Source organism: Cervus elaphus, chromosome X (assembly GCF_910594005.1).
Source record: "Cervus elaphus chromosome X, mCerEla1.1, whole genome shotgun sequence".
Lineage (NCBI taxonomy): Eukaryota > Metazoa > Chordata > Mammalia > Artiodactyla > Cervidae > Cervus > Cervus elaphus.
In genome coordinates, this window is record NC_057848.1 from 137404358 (window position 1) to 137426257 (window position 21900).

The 21900-nt window shown below is 39.3% G+C and overlaps 1 protein-coding gene and 1 non-coding gene across 3 annotated transcripts in view; one reads left to right on the plus strand and one right to left on the minus strand.

The window, feature by feature from the left end:
- Positions 1-21900, minus strand: part of LOC122689279 (histone H2A-Bbd type 1-like) — a 108285-nt gene that overhangs the window by 15583 nt on the left and 70802 nt on the right. The window lies entirely within an intron of this gene.
- LOC122690973 lies at positions 6619-6725 on the plus strand. Its single transcript, XR_006340225.1, has one exon. It is a non-coding gene; the product is annotated as a U6 spliceosomal RNA (small nuclear RNA).

The window sequence follows — 21900 nt, forward strand, 5'->3', positions numbered from 1 at the left end:
GAAGCATTTAACAAGAGGCTTCCAGTGTGCTGTTTTGGATCTGTCAGGAACCCTTTGGCCCTTATTAATTCCTGGATATTCAGGAATTAAGAGGAGAGGCACGCCTTTCCCGGGGCTGAGGAATCCAGGCATTTCTCATTACAGTGATAAGTACCCTCTTCCTTTTTATGAGCCATACGGTAAAAGGTGATTGTTTGCAACTCTCTCTTTGATAGGGACCGTCTTATGCTTTGTAAGTCTGGAATTTTAATCTTTATCTTTGCTGAGAATAACCACCTTGTAAGACAGTATATATGCACACACCATGTTGATTAAAACACCTTTGCTCCATCAGAGCTTTGGTCCCCGTGTCTTTCTTTTTTTCTCTCTCTCTCTGTCTCTATTTCTGGCTGATTCCCTGGAGCGCGGAAGCCGGCTGCGTAACCCAGGGAATATAAGCCTCTTTCCTTCTTTTGCTCTCTCATCGTCGACTCCAGACCACCAGGTTCTGGTCCATTAAAGGATCAACATTTATTGTGCAGCTACCCGGTATCAAGTACTAAGTTAGATACTAGATATTCAGTGTTCAACAAAATAGACATTATCTCTATCTTATGAAGCATCCAATCGAGTAGGAAAGACACATGTTAAACAAATGCCCAAAGAAATAATGATTCCAAATTGTTGTGCATGATCTGAAGCAGAGTTCATCACCCTCAGCACTACTGGCATTGGGACTGGATAATTCTTTTTTCTTGGGTAGGAGGCCTGTTCCTGGCAGAGCAGGATATTTAGCAATATCCTTGGCCTCTACTCACTAGATGACAATAGCCCTCCAGTTGTGATGCCAAAAAGTATCAACATTGTCAACTATCCCCTACAGGCTAAATCATTCTCAACTGAGAACTACATTACAGTTTAAAATGCACATGACAAACAAATTACTTTAAGATATAAGGGGATGTAACTTAGATGGAATTATCAAAGAATAATGTTCCCTCCGAGAGAGGAAGGAACATTAAAACTGAACTGGCACAAGAAGAGGGAATGAGGCAGAGATGTGGTAAGACAAATGAACATTCCAGAAAGATGGCACAGGCAAATCTCTAAACTGATAAAGTACTTGGAGTGTTTTAAATAAAAGCTAGTAAGTTTGACTGAACATGAGTGTAAGAAGAAGGGAGGTTGAGATGACCTTATATCTACCCACAAGCAATAAAGAATCTGGATTTTAACAGACTTCTTGGCACTTAGATCCATCTCTCAAATCTAGATAAACATGAACACAGTTTCCATATATATTTTCTAATTAGCTAGTGGGGCCTCCCTGGTAGCTTGGACGGTAAGGAGGCTGCCTGCAATGCAGGTGACCCGAGTTCAATCCCTGGTTTGGGAAGATCCCCTGGAGAAGGGAATGACAACCCGCTTCAGTATTCTTGCCTGGGAAATCCCATGGACAGAGGAGCCTGGCAGGCTACAGTCCATGGGATTGCAGGAGTCAGATGTGACTTAGTGACTAAACCACTACCATCACCACCAAAATTTAAAAAAGGTTTAAGAAAACAAGGAAGTGTAGGATGAATGGTTCTAATACTGTGTAGTGGATTATTTGCAGAAGTGGCCACAATTGTCCCATTCTCATTTTTTAAATGTGACTCAGCAGCTCCTCTAATCAAGATGTGGTGCCTATATCCCCACTCTTAAATCTAGACTGGCCTTACCACCTAAAATGTGGAAGTGATGGTGGGCTAGTAATGGGTCTGGTCCTAAACAGACTCTATGTAATTTTACTCTTACTTGAAACACCTACTTCTTATCATGCCAATAAGCACTAGATAGCCTGCTGGAGGGTGACAGACCATGTGAAGCTGAGCTGAATCAGCCCAGTTGTCCCTTCGAAAGTCTTAGATATGTGAGCCCAGTCATGATCAGCCAAGTCAAATCATTCCCCTTTCACAGTGTTACTTATACATAGTAAATCTATAGATTCCACAAAATCAATAATATATTAATAATTACCTTACCTTATATAATTTTATATATTTATAACTTTAAACAAGGAGAGGAAAACAAACATGTATTTATAGATTGTGTTATATTGACTTGCTTATCTGTCATTTATGGTTCTCTTCATTTGTCCATATGGATTCCAGTTACCATCTGGAATCATTTACTTAACTCAGTACAACTGTGCTTCCACTCCATTTCCTTTGTGCTGTTATTGGAATATATATACACACACATATATAGATTGCATTTTCATATCTTATATGCCCATTACATTACACAATTCTTAAATCAGTTAAGAGAAGAAAAGAAATATGAATCTATACTGTCTTTGAAAGTTATAGTTATCAGTACTTTCCTTTTTTTTTTTTTAAATTAATTTGAATTACTGCCTGGAGATGCTTGCTTACTTGCTTTCAGCCTGAATAACTTCCTTTCATTTTCCTTCATCCTTTTTCTTTCTACTCCTCAAATTAGGAAGTCTCAATTATCCTATCTTCATCATCACTTCATCATTCTTTCTTCTACCAGTTCAAACCTACTGGCCTTCAGTGAAATTTCTTCTTTCATTTGTTGTAATTTTCAGTTCCAGAATTTCTATTTGGTTCCTCTTTATGATTTCTATTTCTTTATTGGTGTGCTCTATCTGATGTAGAATTGTCATCATATCCTCCTTTATTTATCTAATCATGGTTTCCATTAGTCCTTTGAACATATTTATAATGGTAACGGCCTGGCTTCCCTGGTGACTCAGATGGTAAAGCGTCTGCCTGCAATGCGGGAGACCTGAGTTCAATTGCTGGGTCAGGAAGATCCCCTGGAGAAGGAAATGGCAACCCACTCCAGTATTCTTGCCTGGAAAATCCCATGGACAGAAGAGCCTGGTAGGTTACGGTCCATGGGGTCACAAAGAGTCGGACATGACTAAGTGACTTCACTTCACTATAATGGTAACTTGAAGGTCTACTTTGTCTACTAAATCCCACACCTGGCTGCTCTCACAAGTTTTTGTTGTCTGCTTTTGTTCTGGTCTCCTTCCCTGGTGGCTCAGATGGTAAAAAGTCGGCCTGTAATGTTGGAGATTCAAGTTCAATTCCTGGGTCAGGAAAATCCCCTGGAGAAGAAACAGCAACCCACTCCAGTATTTTTGCCTGGAAAACCCCACAGACTGAGGAGCCTGGCAGACTACAGTCCATGGGGTTGCAAAGAGTCGGAGACCCCTGAGTGACTGACACTTTCACTTTTGTTCTGGTGTATGAGTCATAATATTGTCTGGTGTCTTTGCAGGTCTCACAATTTTTTGTTGAAAACTGGAAATTTTAGATAACACATTGCAGAACTCTGCATACTGGTCCCACAATGTGCTTATTTTAATTAATAACCTGCTCTGTTTAATTGTTTAGTAATTGGCTGGATTTTTTTTTTACTGAAGTCTATGGCCTCCTGTCCCATGAGGAAGCCTTTGATGTTCTTCATGGGGTGCGGGCTTGGGTATGAGCCCAGACACCCCAGAACAACGGAACAACATTGGTTTCCACAGAACTCTCTTTATCTCTTCTCTGACGAAACCCAATATTTAAGTTCCACTAATTACTAGTTGATTGCCCTGTTGTTTTTAAAAATTCCCTGAGGGCATGTATTGTACCATATACTTGGTATAATCCAACCCAGGCTCTCTTGAAAGGTTAATTGCTTAGGTCACTGTTTAAGTTTGTTCTGTTCCCAGGAAGGCTCTTCCCAGGTGTCACTTTCTTAGTTTCTCTCCAGAAAACTAGCCAGCCTATAGTTTTGTCTGGATCTCTCAATTAATCTCCCAATCTCCAACTGCCTTTGAACACAACTTCCACTGTTTTTGAGAGCGCCCTTAGGTTTGAGCTTCTCTATACTCTTTTGCAAATGAAATCAGTTCCTGTGGTAAGAGATTCAGTTTTAGGGCCTGCATCACCTCTGATAATGCAGAGTCTTGGCTCTGGAGCTGAGAGTGGGGACAACGGAACTTTTCTTGAGTGACACCCTATTTTAGGAGCTGAATACCTGAGGGTGAGGCAGCCTCAGGTCTTCTCAGTTTGCCTCTCCAAGTGTGCATCACCCATGAACTATAACCCATGGAAGGGAGATCAGGTCCCAGCATACTCAGTGATGATGCACCCAAGGTAGAACCTCTACCCCATGAGCAGGAATTGGGAGGAAGAAGCGAGTCCCCATCTGAGCCACAGATGCCCAGAACACAGCCTTAGTAACAAATAACAGGAGGCAGAATGAGAAACACTGCTGTCCAGCCCCTCTCCTAAAGACAGCCCTTGGACTAGGAGCTGGAGGGAAGAGCCCTGTGTCCTTGGCTGCATCAGTCCTGAGTGGAGTTTCCATTTTGCTGAATGGGAGGGAGGAAGGATGGAGTGGGTATCAGTTCAAATCCCTTAAGACTTGCTGCTGTCTCCTTGTTTTAATACATTTCCTTGAAGAAATATTTCTTCATTTGCTATATGCCCTTAAGACCATTTCCAGAAATCTTAAATGGTTGTTTCAAAAATAATTTTCATCAGTTTTCTGGGGAGTTGATCTAGAGAGCATGTCTCACTTCCCTGCTGGAAGTGGAACTCGGGTTGTGTTCTTATTTATTTATTTGAATGTTTCGGGTCTTAGTTGCAGCACCCAGGATCTTCCTTATGGCATATGGCCTCTTCATTGTCACATGCAGGCTTCTCTCCAGTTTTGGCACGTGAGCTCCAGAGATGGCAGCACATGGGCTCTCTAGTTGTGGCATGTAGGATTAGTTGCCAAACGGTATGTGGGATCTTAGCTCCTCCATCATTGCATCCCCTGCATTGGCAGAAAGATTCTTAACCACTGGACCACCAACGAAGTCCCTGGTTGCAAATTTTAAGTTACTAAGGTTTCATAGCTGACTCTCCAGCATTAGTGCAGTAATACATAACTGATGCACACCACTTATTCATGGAACCACCCATGGAACCCCAGACTCTCAAGACTTCATGGGGAATCCAGAGTATTCTCTCTTTTGACACTGAAGCCACTCTAGGAATTTAGTGCATTAAATCACTTCTATGGTAAATAATCCAGTGGACTGAAAAATACTTCATGCAGTTTCCAAAAGTGCTTCTCAGCAATGAGTTGTACTGATGAATCTGACTCGCAGAGAGGGTTAGGGTTAGGGTTTAGGTAATGAGAAGGGGCCAATTATTCACTGCATTACAGAAAAATATATACTCTCAAAATTCACAGTGGTTAGCAAAATAGTAAGACTGAAGATTTGCTTTTAATTAAGAGGAGTTATCACGGCATTTAAAAACAGTACTTCTTGAAAAAAAAATTAGCTCTTCATGAAAACTGAACTTGCAGAGTGAGATCCTCCTTCTCCAGACATTTAATCATGTCTGACATAGAAAGTGACAGAACATTTAAGAACTTCTTTGCTTTAATTCCAAAGTCAGAAATACCGACTATCTGGTATACTTCACCCACAATATGAAAAAAAAATGCCAAAATCACCAAACAGGAAAAATCTTATCCATCAATAGAATCACAGGAAATCAATCACATCTGTCCATCAGTAGAATCTTCTAATAAAGATAACTAAAGAATCCAACAGCATTTTCAGCAGAGTCAAATATTTATTTGACTGTGCCAGGTTTTAGTGGCAGCACGGAAGATCTAGTTCCCTGACCAGGGATCAAACCTGGGCCCCCTGGATTGACAGCTGGGAGTCTTAGCCCCTGGACCACCAGGGAAGTCCCAGAATCCCTTTTCTTGACCTACAAGAGCACACATCACTGGTACCTCATAGTCTAGCAGCTGACTTCTCTGCCACAATACGCCCACATTTTTTAAAAAGCAAAATTTGCATGGTGAATGTTAGCAAAACTTTTTCTAATCATCTCATCATATAAATAAATCAATCCATCATGCTGTATTCCTTAAACTTATACAGTGATGTATGTCAATGATTACTCAGTGAACCTGGGTGAGGGTGGGGATGAGAATACTTGCAGCTAAACTTTGAGTCCTTGGGAATTCTAAGCCTAATTTTTGATCTATAATTTATAACAACAGAGAAACTGAAATATCATCATGTGAAAATTTTCAAATATGAGGGAAATACCTATTCAGGCAATCACACTTGATGATCTCTGGAGCCTGAATCAAAAAGGAAGCCAGCAAGCCCAATGCTCAGAAACTAACACTGAGTTGGTGGTAACAGACTTCTGTGGCAGGCTAGTCCACAGTCCCCAAACACCACTTCAGGAAGTAGATTTAAAAATCTCCAATGTGATCTTTCCTAAAGGCAAGAGACATAATACAATATGTTTCCTATGCATATATTTCACTGCAAAAATTTTACTTAAATGTTGTGCTGATATTATCTTAAAATTTTGAGTTATAAACCACAATGGAACATATGACTTCAATCTTAAAATGTGTATCCTTTCCTTGTTATTCTCATATACTTCCACTCTCAGCCCACTTCTTTCCCTTTATGGTAAGCAAATGTTCTCAAAATCTTCAAATACCCAGATAAAACATTACTTCCTCTTTGAAGCTTATCACTCTTTTGGACTAAGTTTCTCTCCCATTTGATCTCCAATGGCCCTCTCTACAAAAAGAAATACACTAGTGCTCGCTTTGGCAGCACATATACTAAAATTGTAACAATACAGAGAAGATTAGCATGGCCCCTGCGCAAGGATGACACCCAAATTCGTGAAGCGTTCCATATATTTTGAGGAATGAAAATGGAACCCCTAAATAAACTACTTTGAAATAACAACAACAAAAAAAGAAATACACTAATATGATGTTACTTATCATTTCCATAGGGAGGGACTATGGGGCATTTATCTTTTCCTGTTTATACTTGCCTATATTCCATAATTGTTTACATGAAACATGTTTTGCAATAAGAAACAATAAATGTTCCTTAGAAAAAGAAAAGGAAGTCATGTTCAACTGGGCTTCCCAGAGGGACTTTAATTTTTAGCATTATGATATTTGACCAGTGACACTCAAGATGACCCAGAAAAGGGCAGAGTCTGGAAGAACTGTGGTGCATTTCTCAAAGGATGTGGTGACTCTAGGTCATGACATCCAAAACACATGAAACAAGTAACTCCTGGTCTCCTCCTCACCACCTGTCCCTCCTCCCATATAGCCTACTTTTGTTTTCATTGTTTCTCTAGTTGTACAACCAGCTCTCAAAGTCATCCTGGAGCACCCTCTCTCACTCACTACCAGGTTTATTGGGTACCAATCTCAACTCTTTCCTCGGAAACATTCCTCAAACCATCTTTATTTTCATGGTCACAGTCAGGTCTTCATTTTTTTTACCCAGCAACTTGCCACAGGCTCCTGAGGGTTCTTCTGGCCTAGCCTCCTTATCCTTTTCCAAGTTATCTTCTCACTGTTCCTGGTGTTTTTTCCTTCCCAAATCTGATCATCCTCATGTAATGTCACCATTTTCTCTTTTAAGTATTCATTTTTTGGCTGCACTGGGTCTTAGATGCGGTATGTGGGATCTTCAATCTTCACTGTGGCATGCACGATCTTGAGTGGCAGTATGTGAACTCTTAGTTGTGGCGCACATCCTTAGTTACATCATGTGGGGTCTAGTTCCCTGACTAGGGATTGATCCAGGGCCCCCTGCATTGGGAGTGCAGACTCTTAGCCACTTGACCATCAGGGAAGTCCCATGTCTCCATTTTTGATGGTTGACTACTAACAGTTTTCAAGTCTCACCCCACCCTCTTCTCCTTCTGTTCCACAAGTGGGCCAACTTATAAGAAAGTCTAAGTGCTCCTTCCTGGGGTGCCAGTGGGAGATTTCAATCATACAAGCCCTTTCCCAGGCATGGGAACCTTTACCCTCACCCCACTCCTTAACCACCATAAAACCCTGAGCCAGTCTTCTCTTCCTGCTTGCTCACCATCTCAGTCTATTTTAGGACTACTTGGGAACCTGTTCTGCCCAGAAAGCCTCACTATGTGAGAGATTCACCTTTTCATACCCTCTCAGGGGGGTGTGTGTGTGTGTCTGTGTGTGTGTGTCTGTGTGTGTGTGTCTGTGTCTGTGTGTGTCTGTGTGTGTGTCTGTGTGTCTGTGTGTGTCTGTCTGTGTCTGTGTGTGTCTGTGTGTGTGTCTGTGTGTGGCGAGAGAGAGAGAGATCACATTATATTTGGGCTGGGAGTCCATCCTGTATCTTAAAGGTGACCACAGTGTGTGTGTGTGTGTGTGTCGAGAGAGAGAAAGAGAGAGAGATCACATTATATTTGGTCTGGGAGTCCATCCTGTATCTTAAAGGTGACCACAGCAGTGCTGCCTTATTGTTCAGTCCCGGCTGCCCCACAAAGTACAAACAAAACTCTTAGCGCATCCCTTAGGACTCTCCACCATCCAGAATATTCCATGGCCAACCATGATCTCTGTGTATCTGCTGCTTTTCCCTTTGTCTGGCATGTCCTTCCTACTTCCATTCCCCACTCCCAAACTACATCTTCCTCCTCAATGGCTACAAAATGTTTTCCCCAGCCCCTAAGATCAATTAAAAATATGATGTGCTTTTAAAGTATCCACCAACTTCTCTAAATAGAGATTTCTTCTTCCCTTCAAAGCATTTGAAGGCACATCAGTCACTGTTCCTGCCTACTTACAAGTCCTTCCCCTGTGCAAGGCTCTGAACTTTTTCATGGCAGAAACCTCTTTTCTTTGCCCATGTGAGTGTGTGCTCAGTCACTTCAGTCATGCCTGACTCTTGCAACCCCATTGACTGATGTCCACCAGGCTCCTCTGTTCATGAGAGTACCCAGGAAAAAATACTGGAGTGGGTTGCCATTCCCTCCTCTAGAGGATCTTCCCCACCCAGGGATCAAACTTGCATCTCTTGGGTCTCTTCCATTGGCAGGTGGATTCTTTACCACTAGTGCCACCTGTGAAACCCTTTCTTCACCTAATATGCTTTAGGTCTAGTCTACTCTTATGAATATAATCACTGTTGAATAATATTATGTGAAAAAATTAAAATTAGCAATATAAACCCCCCTCACCATATTGAGGAGGTAGTGACTTTTTCAAAATAAAATGGAAATCTTATTAAGAAGGAAAGAATGTTGTAAAAATATTTCAAGCTCTTCAAGATAAAGCAAGAACTAGAATTTTTCTATATTTGTCTGTTATATGCAATGACTGTTAAGAAATTATTGCATGGCTAACAAAAAAAAAACTGTAATAGTCGAAACCTAGCCATTAAAGATTTTTATTTTGGGGGAATAGCAAGGTAAGATGAGTTATTTATCATTCCCAGATCATAAGCATTTCATCACTACTGAGTTAGATGTCTTGAGGCCTAAATGATGCTACTCTGTCAAATTTAATCACCATAGAAGAAGCAGTGTGACCGCTACGGCTCAATAATCATGAGATAATTAGTTAACAAAATGAAAACGACTCTGTGTCTCAGTCTCTCTGGAGACTGGAGTGGGTTGCCATTCCCTTCTCAAGAAGGTACAAAAGCACTTCTTTTCAGCAAGAGTACTCACCTCCTACTCCCCAGAGAGAATATAGAGATGCCACCCAAGTCCCAGGCAGCGGTGGTCTTTGACACCAAAGCTCCAGTTATAAACTTAACCTATCAACTCAGTGCTCTGTGACAACCAAGAGGAGTGGGATGGAGTGGGAAGTGGGAGGGAAGTTCAAGAGGGAGGGGGACATATGTATGTTGCTGTTTAGTTACTCAATTGTGTCCGACTCTTCTGTGACCCCATGGACTGTGGCCCGCCAGGCTCCTCTGTGCGTGGAATTTTCCAGGCAAGAATACTGGAGTCAGTTGCCATTTCCTTCTCCAGGGGGTAGTCCCAAGTCAGGGACTGAATTTGCGTCTCCTGCAATGGCAGGAGGATTCTTTACCATTGAGCCACCAGGGAAGACCAGACGTATGTATACTTATAGGTGATTCACTTTGTTGTATAGCAGAAACCAACACAACATTGTAAAGTAATTATCCTCCAATGAAATAAAAGTTAAAAAAAATAAACTTAACCTAACCCACACTCATACTTCCTTCCCACCTTTCAACTGCAGTGGAAGAGTTGTCGATTTTCCCCTTAAGATTAATCCCCTAATTTGTTATCTACATTCATTAGTCTTCAAACTTTAAAAAAATCATTTTACTTTTAATTAATTTCAGATTTCTAGAATATTTTTTAAAAATACAAAATTTCCATATACTTTTCAACCAGGTCTCCTCAATGTTAACATTTTACCATGCCTGCTTCATCATACTGTTGTGTTGTTTTGTTTTTTTTCCATGGTGGTTCTCAAACTGTGATGAAAGACCATTTAAAAAAAAAAAACATCCAATCTTCTGAGGATCAATTTTTTGTCTTATGTTTGTGTAAAACATAATAAAACTGAATCATTGCAAAAGCAAAAATGACCATAGAAGAATATACAGAGTATAAGCTCCTAGTTTTAACATCCTGGAGTGGGTAGCCTATCCCTTCTCCAGTGGATCTTCCCGACCCAGGAATCGAACTGGGGTCTCCTGCATTGCAGGCGGTTCTTTACCAACTGAGCTATCAGGGAAGCCCTTATATTTACATTCAACAGGTATCAAATGACTGTCAAATAACAATTAGTATTCCTACATGTTTATTTTTCATTTCCATATTCATCGTGTCTCAGACCAGTAGCTCACAGTGCATGGACTGGCATGGGTCTGCTGACCAAAATGAGCAGCATTAGTGTAGATAACAAAATCCATTGTCAAGGTTCCCACTCTCTAACCCTCACATTCCAACCTCCTCCTCCACCACAACAGCCTTTTCTTTCATAAGCATGCTCAAATATTTTCCTTCTTAAAACAACAGTGTAGATAACCCACACTCCCATTTCCCATACCACCATATCTTTTTATCCTTATGAACAAAGAACTTCATATCTTATCACTACATCCTTATTTACTCCTTGTTGTCTTGTAATCTGTTTCCACCAGTTCAGAAAACTGTTTCTGTCATCAATACAGTAAACTGCTAGTTGTTAATGAAATAACATAGAGATCTCCATGAAATACATAGAGACCTCCAGCCTATGAAATGCGGACCACACCTTCCCGTTCCTCAATCCTTTGTCTCCCTTGATTTTAGGGACATGACCTTCTCTGGGTTTCCTCTTCCATCCATCCATCATTTCTCAGTACTTCTCAGTTTCAAGGATTCTCTCCTCACAGATCACTATTTTCATTCTATAATCTCTCTTACTAAACAAACACTTCCATTCACATCCAAACATCTTTTACTGATGATCCCAAAATCTGTTATCTGGACTCGAGATTTCTCTCTTTGAGCTACCACTATTTGTCCCACCACTTGGCCCAAACTAACCTCATTCTAACTCTACCACTTGGTAATGCACTTTATGCTACTTAATTTTTTGATTTTCAGTATTTATATCTGTAAAATGGGCATAATATCTGACAGGATTGTTGTACGTATTAAATGATATAATGTAGGTAGGAACATATAATAGTACCTGACCACAGTCCTCAACACACATTAGGTATTACTAGTATTATCTACTTCCTCCTGGATTTTCTTCTCACATTAGTCCCTTATCATATTGAATGTGGCTAATATCATATCAGATTGTTTTCCCTCCCTCCTTTCCTTTCATACTTTGACAAATATTCACTGAGTTTCTGCTACATGCCAAGCAGTATGTAAGGTGCTAGGAATAAAACAATGACTAAGAAAGACCGTTCAAGCAACCTTAATGTCCATCAACAGATGAATGGATAAAGAAGATGTGGTATAAGGACATCCCTGGTGGTCCACTGGTTAAGACTCCATGTTTCCACTGCAGGAGGCCTGGGTTCAATCCCTGGTCAGGGAACTAAGATCCTGCACGCCACACAGTATGGCCAAAAATAAAGATATGTGGTGGGGGGAGGTGTATAAAATGGAATACTACTCAGCAAAAAAAAAAAAAGAATAAAATTTTGCCATTTGCAGCAACATGGATGTACCTAGGTATTGTCATACTAAGGGAAATAAGCCAAGACAAATATGATACTGCTTATATGTGGAATCTAAAAAAAAAATGATACAAATGAGCTTATTTATAAAATAGAAACAGACTCACACAGAAAACAAACTCATGGTTACCAAAGGGGAAAAGCAGTGGGTGGGGGGGCACAAATTAGCAGTTTGGGATTAAAAGATCTATTGTATAGCACAAGGAACTATACTCAACATTTTATAATAATCTATAAGGGAAAACAATCTGAAAAAGAATACACACACACTACTGAATAACCATGCTATATACCTGAAAGTAACTCCATATTGTAAATTAACTATACTTCAATAAAAAAATAAATCTTTAAAAGATAATCCCCACCCCCATTAAGTTTATACTCTAATGGTAATATACATGATAACTAATTAATACAGTACAGAAAGTTGAGTGTCATCTTTTTCTTCTTCTCCCCTTACCCTTGTTCTGTGTGTTTTGACTTTCATGAGTGATGAAACGCTTCCCACTTTTTCTCCTTATTTTCTCTGAAGTCTATTCCTTCCTTGAGCTCTGCGCTGAACCAGATGTAGACATTTACATTCAGATTCACATTAGTCAAAATTAAATACAATTTAGAAAGTCAATCCCCTAGTCCCACTGGTCACATAAGAACTTAGTAGAAACACGACTCATTGGAATAGAACTGACTCATTGGAAAAAGACCCTGATGCTGGGATAGATTGAAGGCAGGAGGAGAAGGGGACGACAGAGGATGAAATGGTTGGATGGTATCACCGACTCAATGGACATGAGTTTAAGCAAGCTCCAGGAGTTAAGTGATGGACAGGAAAACCTGGCGTGCTGCAGTCCATGGGGTCGCAAAGAGTTGGACACAAACAAGCGACTGAAATGAACTGAGAAACATGTAGCCAGTGGCTACTGCATCAGACAGAGCAGCTCTAGAACATCACCATCATACCAGACAGCTCTACTGGACTGCTCTAGCTTCAACGCCTTAAAGCAGAGTTCATCTCTTTCCAACAATACTGAAACAGCCTAGGTGTTAGTTTTTCTGCCTTTGCCCTATCCCTCAATTTATGCTCCACTTGTTTCCCAGAAAGATTTCCAGAATGCAAATACAACAATGTTACTCCTCAGTTAGCAATTCTTTAATACTCCTCCATTGTTTGGGGAACAAAAGCTTTGTAACCTAACTAACAATATTCTGCATTATCTGGCCTCAGTCTAATTCTCAGCCCTAATCTTTTGCAAATACCTCTACAGTTCAAGTCACAGTGACCTAAAATAATCAAACAGTTTTAAAAAGAAGAACAAGTTGGAGGACATACATTACCTGACTTTCAGTCTTACTATAAAGCTACAGGAATAAAGATGGTGTAGTACCAGTGAAATGACAGACACATATAACAGAATTAAAGGATCAGAAGTAGACCCAGAGTATATGGTCAGTTGATTTTCAATAAATTCACCAAGAAAATTCAATGGAGAAAGGGTAATCTTTTCAGTGAATGGTGTTTGCATAATGGATATTCATATGAGAAAAAAATGAACCTCAGCCCTTGCCTATAATTAGTATCTTATCAGATTACAGTGTATATGTGCATATATGAGCTAAGCTAATATATACACACTAATATAATACATAAATTATAGCACTATAATTATATATTTATTACAATGTTAATGTAAACTGTATAATAGTTTAAACCATATTAGGTATAATATATACACACATATTAGTTTAGATCATATTATATATGATACATATAATAATTTACTGTGATATATGTAACATATATAATACACATACAATGTGTAATAAATTAGAAATGGATCACAGACTGAAATGTAAAGCCAAAACTATAAAACTTTTAGAAGAAAACATAGGAAAAAAATTTTGTGATGTTGTGTAGAGAAAGATTTCTTAGTAAGACACTAAAAGCATGAACCATCAAAAATAACAGTAAAAACTGGACTTCATCAAAATTAAAAGACACTTAAGAAAATTAAAAAGGTAAGTCAAAGAACAGGAGAAAATACAACACAAAGAACTTGCATCTAAAATATACAAAAATATATTATGCCTCAAAAATCAACCCAATTAAAAATGAGCAAAAGACTTTAACAAGAACTTCTTAAGAGATATATAATTGACCAGTAAGCACATGAAAACCGTATCCAATATCTTTAAAATATATCTGGAATTTTAGGGAAATGCAAATTAAAAGACAATGAAATACCAGTATATGACCACTAGGATGACTACAACAAAAAGTCAACAGCAACAATATCATGCGTTTGAGAGGATGTGAAAACAATGGAACTATTACACATTACAGTTAGGAAAGTAAAATGGTAAAACCACTTTGGAAAACTTTTGTCTGCTTCTTTAAAAGTTAGACATTTAGCAAACTGCCCAACCATTCTACTCCTAGGCATTTTTGCTAATAAAATGAAAATATATGATCCCCCAAAAGATTTGTACATGAATGTTCATACAAGGTTTTATTCATCACTGCCCTAAACTAAAAACAATATGAATGTCCATCAACAAGTAAATGGATAAACAAAATGTGGAATATCCATACAATGAAATAATATTCAGTAATAAAAGTGAACAGATTACTTATAGACATAATATGAATAAATCTCAAAATCAGTGAAAGAAGGTAGGCAAAAAAAATTGTACAGGCTGTATGATCCCATTTACATAAAATTCTAGAAATTGGAAACTAATCCATAGAGACAGAAAGGAAATCATTGTTGTCCTTAGACCAGGGGTGGAGGAAAGGATTGACTCCAAGGGGCCTTAGGAAACTCGAAGTATTCCATAAATTCACTGTAGCAGTGTTTTCATGGGAGTATACATGGATCAAGGCTTATCAAATTTCTTTATGTTGAAGCCCTAGTCTCCAATACGATATTGTTTGGGGATGGGATCTTTGAGAGGTAGTAAGAATTAGATTAGGCTTCCCTGGTGGCTCAGATAGTAAAGCATCTGTCTTCAATGCAGGAGACCCGGGTTCGTTCCCTGGGTTGGGAAGATCCCCTGGAGAAGGAAATGGCAACCCACTCCAGTACTCTTGCCTGGAAAATTCCATGGTCGGAGGAGCCTGGTAGGCTACAGTCCATGGGGTTGCAAAGAGTTGGACACGACTGAGCGACTTCACTAAGAATTAGATGAGGTCATGAGGGAGGGGCCCTCACAATGGGGTTAGTGCCCTTATAAAAAATATATATCACAGACTTTGCTGAGTCTCTCTCTCCACCATGTGAGGACACAATGAGAAGACTGCCATCAGCAAGCCTTCACCAGAAACAACCATGCTTGCACCCTGATCTCAAACTTACAGCCTCCAGAACTTTAAGAAATACATTTTTATTGTTTAAGCCACCCCTGTGGGTGTGCTCAGTTGCTCAGTCATATCCATGGAGATTCTCCAGGCAAGAATAATGGAGTGGGTTGCCATGCCCTCCTCCAAGGGATCTTCCCAAACCAGGGATGGAACTCAGGTCTCCCGCACTGCAGGCTGATTCTTTACAATCTGAGCCACCAGGGAAGCCACCCCAGTCTGTGGTAACTTGCTATGGAAATTCAACTTAATATGTTATTTATAATAAATAGAATGCAAATTAAAATGCCAATGAAGTACAATTTCATATTCACTAAATAAGTAAACATTTAAATGTTTTTATAAAGATAGTAATGAAAAAAAAAAGTAATAAGGGTGTCCTTGGTGGCTCAGTGGTAAAGAACCTGCCAGCCAATGCAGGAGACATGGGTTCAATCCCTGATCTGGGAAGATTCCACATGTCATGGAGCAATGAAGCCCGTGCACCACAACTAATGAGCTTGTGTGCCACAACTACTGAAGCCTGAGTGTGCTAGAGCCCGCACTCCCGAACAAGAGAAGCCACCTCAACGAGAAGCCTGCACACAGCAATGAAAAGTAGCTCCCACTTGCTGCAAATAGAGAACGCCCACGCACAGCAACAAAGACCAAGTGCAGCCATAAACAAACAAATAAAATTACTTTTTAAAAAAGATAGCAATGAGACAAACTCCTAAAAAGCACTTTGCCAATATCTTTAAATTTTGATGATCCTCACCCCCATGACTGAGGAATTTTACTCTGTTATAAACTATGTAGAGAAATTCCTGCACACAGGCACAAGAGCTAGGCATAAAATATGTTTCCTACTACACTGTTTGATGTGGCAAAATATTTGAAACACAGTTTGTTGTGTGATTTCACAGTGGTACGTTTATACCATGAAATTTTATGTAGCAATGAAAATGAATAAACTCTTAAAACCCTTCCCCATAGTGGAGAACCATCTGCAAAGGCCAGTGGTGACCACTTTGATTTACTGCCCATTTCTTCATCTTTATCCTCAGTGCTATATATTTTTATCAAAGAATGTGGGAAAGACTTTCACACTCAGAATGAAAGGAATTTTATTTTAATATGACCTGCCATACCAACTAATTTCCTGGCCACAGGCAATATATTAAATTATTCTGATCCTTACAGTGACCACAGGGCTTCCCTTGTGGCTCAGTTGGGAACACATGTAAATCCATGGCTGATTCATGTCCATGTATGGCAAAAACCACTACAATGTTGTAAAGTAATTAGTCTCCAAGTAATAAAAATAAATGAAAAAAAAAAAAGAATCCGCCTATGATGTGGGAGACCTAGGTTCGACCCCTGGGTTGGGAAGATACCCTGGAGAAGGGAAAGGCTACCTACTCCAGTATTCTGACCTGGAGAATTCCATGGACTGTACAGTCCATGGGGACGCAAAGAGTCGGACACAACTGAGTGACTTTCACACACAGTGACCACAAGATTTACTGTTGTGTAAGTGATGAAAAAAAGTTGTGAAGCCTACTCAGATTTCATCCTGGACAAGGAAAAGAACTATTTCCATTGAGGTGAGTGGGACAGTGATAGAGAAACGTTAATTGGCTTTAATAATTACAATCTGAACTTCATTTGATCAACATCCTCATTACCAACATATTTGCAATCCAAGTGTCATGAAAATATAAAGGGTAATGCTATATTATTTTTCTTGTCCTATGAAGGAGGTTGAGTATGTTTTTATTCAAGAGACTGTGTACCACAATGTGAATATACGTAACATTACCTAATTATACACATTAAATGGTTAAGATGGTAAATTTTATGTTTCATAGAACAATTTAAAACCTTATAAAAATGTATATTTTAAAAAGACGTGCTTTACTGTACATAAATTATATATATTGTTTGCATCTCAAAAAAGTTGGAAATTTTTAAAGAAGTCATACTGAATCCTTCCTTATTGCTTAAACATGCCATGTTCTCTCTCACCTCAGTACCATAACATATAGTGTTCCTTCTCTTTTGGAAGTACCCTGTTCCTTACTCCCATTATTCAGCTTTGCCTGGCTAATTCTTCTTCTAACTTGTGAAATTAGTTCTGATATCTGCCGACTATTTAAGAAAACCTTGTCGCACCAGATCTGGGCTACCTGACCTAACTGTTCCCACAGCATTCCATACTTAATTGAATCAGAGCATGGACAAAGAATATCATAAAGATGTGCATGTTCCATGTAGCAAGGTCAGAGTGGTGAGTTTCCACCAGAGCCCCAGCTGCTTGGTTACTGAGAAATGTCCTAGAGTATGACTTATGACTCCAATAAAAAAAAAATACTGCAAGGATTTCACCCTCAGCCAAGGTTCAAAAACTTGACTCCTCTCACCACACTAACAGTGGATAGGGGTCTACTGACACTAAACAAGTTAACAAAACACAATGAGAAAGAAAACTATTACAGGAACCAGAATACTGCAAATTCAGATAACCAGATTTTTTCCCCTGGAAACCAAGAATTCAATTCACACTTGAGACATAGTCAAACAGCATTTGCTCCAACATAGAACTATGCAAATTCTAATGTTGTAAATTACACAAATTCTATGTTGCTTTAGGGACAGAACTAGGACCCATTAGTAGAAATCACAGGTATTAGATATTTGATTATTACTATGACAGTAGTTTACAAATATGATGGACTATCTCAAATATGACACTCATTTCCTGTCACTGGAACTGCTTGAAATAGCTGACTGGCCCTCAGTCATGAAATATTAATAGCAGATGATGTAAACCATCCTAATGTAAAACGGGTCTTATGGTCATTAAAGTTCCAACATCCAGAGGCTAGGCATTTTCATATCTCACATAGCTATTCACAAGATGTTATCTTCTACTCCATGGTACAAGATAGAATTTGTTCCTTCAATCTAAATTTCCACACTTTTTAAGCCCTAGCTGTTACTCCAATTTACTTTGTTGGTTTTTTGTTGGCTTTTTTTTTTCTCTCTCACATTTTTTCCTTTTTTTAATTGGGACTTCTTCAGTGTTAAAAGCCAGGCTGGAATGATGGGGATTCATGAGCTTAGACACAACGAACAGATATCTCTGACATGTCAGGTTGAGTTTCAGCCTCAACCTGTGTTCAATCTCAGCCCTGCCAACTCTGTAACTTTAAGCAAATTATTTAACTTTTCTAAATTCCCTGATCTGTAAAATTTGCAGATTTATCCGCTTCTTGACAAATTAGGGGTTTCCACATGGCTCACTGGTAAAGAATCCGCCTGCCAATGTAGGAGACCCAAGAGACATGGGTTTGATCCCTGGGTTGGGAAGATACCCTGGGGGAGGAAACAGCAACTCACTCCAGTATTCCTGCCTGGAAAATCCCATGGACAAAGCAGCCTGGTGAGCTACAGTCCATGGCATTGCAAACAGTTGGACACAACTGAGCACACAATGACAAATTGGGGAAGAATTAAATGAGATATGTACAAAGCCTGTTAAAATATTTAATAACTATTTACTCCCTTCGTTCTCAGTTTACACAGGAAAGACAGCTGATGTAGTAGAATATCCAGGTATCAATTCCTACCTCTCTGGTTTTGTACACCAAGAGACCAAGAGCCTTTTGAGGTTGGGTCAATGCTATTCATCTTTGAATACCTAATCCCATGCCCAATGCCAAGAATTTACTGGGTTCTCAACAGTGTCTGCTAAATAATTAAATGGCCCAGGAGATCTTGCTTGGGTGCCTTTCTCCCAAAGATTTGGATGTTTCTTCAACTCAACAAGCTCATTTTTTCCATTTGGTAGTTCAACAATAACCCCAGGAAAAACAAATAGTCAGGAGACCATTTTAGGAATCTGGGTAGTGAAAACACTTATACACTCAAGGTGGATATTATCAAGGTCAAAGGAAGTAGGAAGAGGGAAAGGATGGATGAAGTTCAGGAATCAACGGGCAAAGTCATTCTTTGTCATTGTAATCGCCAAACAATCACACATCTGTGAAGCATTAGTCACCTATAAAAATAAAATGTGTACTGTGAGTCATATAATCCTTTATGACAGCTTTTTAAATGATAGCACTTGACTGAATTTTACTGGCTTGAAGTTCAACCTGACATATTTACACTAAAACCCCACATCACATTCTCTTTAGTTATTTTGACAACACCTGGAGTTTCTGTTTGATAGGAAAAACAATTACCAATGAAGAGAAAGGAGTACAGAAAGTCAAAAAGAAAGATCAAAATAGGTTGCCTGAAAGTGTTCCCCAAACTAGAAATGTTATTTAAAGCTAAAATGATACTCTTTATTAGCTGAGCCCATCAATGCATAGAATTGCAAGATGCGGATTTTGCACTTGTTTCAGGTACTTGTTCAAGAAGTAGTAATGATGAAGAGCTAATATGACAGATGACATTGATAAGTGATTTTCCTTAATTATACGCCATTACAGCTCCATTTACAAAAGCTAAATACAATTTTTTTAAACAGATGCTATCCTCTAACTGACATAAATGACATGAGAAGGATTTTTATAGAGATCCAGTTGTAATTTACATTTAGGCATATCTGATAAGGCAAAATATTTGTTGTTATTGTTGTTCATGAGGTAGGACCTAAAAAGAACATCAGTTCTAATATGAAAATTAAAGACACATCAATTCATCAAGAAGCAAATTATGGAGCACCTATCATGGCTCTTCCACCCTGAGGTCTGTGAGAGGTTTAAACAATTATACACCATAGAATTAACCTTCAAGTAGTTTATACGAAAAGCTCAGAATACTGTACTGCTTTCACTTTATCTTTCCTATCTTGAACTGAAAATAATCAGTACACGTAACTGCCAAATTGTACTATCAGGAAAGATTAGAAGAACTGAAAATATTTAGTCTAAAAATGTGAAAAATTCATTCTTGTCATTTAATAAAGTATAGTTCTTTGGGACTCAGCTGAACTGTTTCTGCATGCAGTCTAGAGGTTAAAAGCATGGCACTTAAACTAGGTTACCTAGGTTTGGTTCCCAATTATCATTAGATTAAAAGCTGTGTGATTTTAGCCTTATTATTTAAGTTCCTGGTACCTCAGTTACTTCACCTCTAAAATGGAAATGACAGTACATTTCTACTGGAAAGGAGTACAACTTGTTCAGTTGTGATGAGTTAGTGTTTGCAAAACATTTACAGTAGTTCTGTTGCAGGAAGAGTGACCCCTTCCAGGGCCCCAAACTGGGCTCTTGTCTAACACTCAGAAATGAATTGTCCGAGGAGACACATGTGCTGACAAAGCAAGAGATTTTATTGGGAGAGGGCACCCAGGTGGAGAGCAGTAGGTAAGGGAACCCAGGAGAACTGCTCCGCCATGTGGCTCCCAGTCTCAGGTTTTAAGGTGATGGATTAGTTTCCGGGTTGTCTTTAGCCAATCATTCTGATTCAGGGTCCTTCCTAGTGGTGCACACCTTGTTCAGCCAAGATGGATGCCAGAGAGAAGGATTCTGGGAGGTGGTCGGACATACGGTGTCTCCTTTGACCTTTCCCGAACTCTTCCGGTTGGTGGTGGCTTATTAGTTCCATGTTCCTTACCAGGACCTCCTGTCGTAAAACAACTCATGCAAATGGTTACTATGGTGCCTGGCCAGGGTGGGCGGTTTCAGTGTGCCTCCCCTAACAGTTCTGCTACTTAATAAGTAACACGAATGTGTTCATTAAGAAATAAAAGAGGAAAAAGAGCCTATGACTTTTGGACTCGGATTATCTGAATAAGAAGTTCAATGATTCTAGTGAAAGTCACTCAGTTGTGTCCGACTCTTTGCAACCCCATAGAGTCCATGGAATTCTCCAGACCAGAATACTAGAGTGGGTAGCCTATCCCTTCTCCAGCGGATCTTCCTGACCTAGGAATCAAACTGGGGTCTCCCGCATTGCAGGCAGATTCTTTACCAACTGAGCTATCAGGGAAGCCCCCTCAATGATTCTAACCAAATAACAAAGTTATATTATATATATATATATATATATATATATATAGAGAGAGAGAGAGAGAGAGAGAGAGAGAGTCAAAATGGCAAATCACATAGCTGAAGAGAATTTACTTTCCTAAGGGAATATAATTGTTGTTGAACTTCTTACAATTAGTTACCTACATGGATGATAAACTATGTAATATGGCACAGTAAAGAATACTCAGACACTGCAGCAAGAAGGCTTCAGTTCAAATCCTAGTCCTACCACTTATCATCTAGGTAATCCTGTATAAACGCCTCCATTTCTTTCTCCACCTTCTCTGGGCTTTAGTTTATTCAAATAAGGAAAAGTATACACCATATTCCTAAAGGAGATCAGTCCTGGGTGTTCACTGGAAGGACTGATGCTGAAGCTGAAACTCCAATACTTTGGCCACCTCATGCGAAGAGTTGACTCATTGGAAAAGACCCTGATGCTGGGAGGGACTGGGGGCAGGAGGGAGGAGAAGAGGACGACAGAGGATGAGATG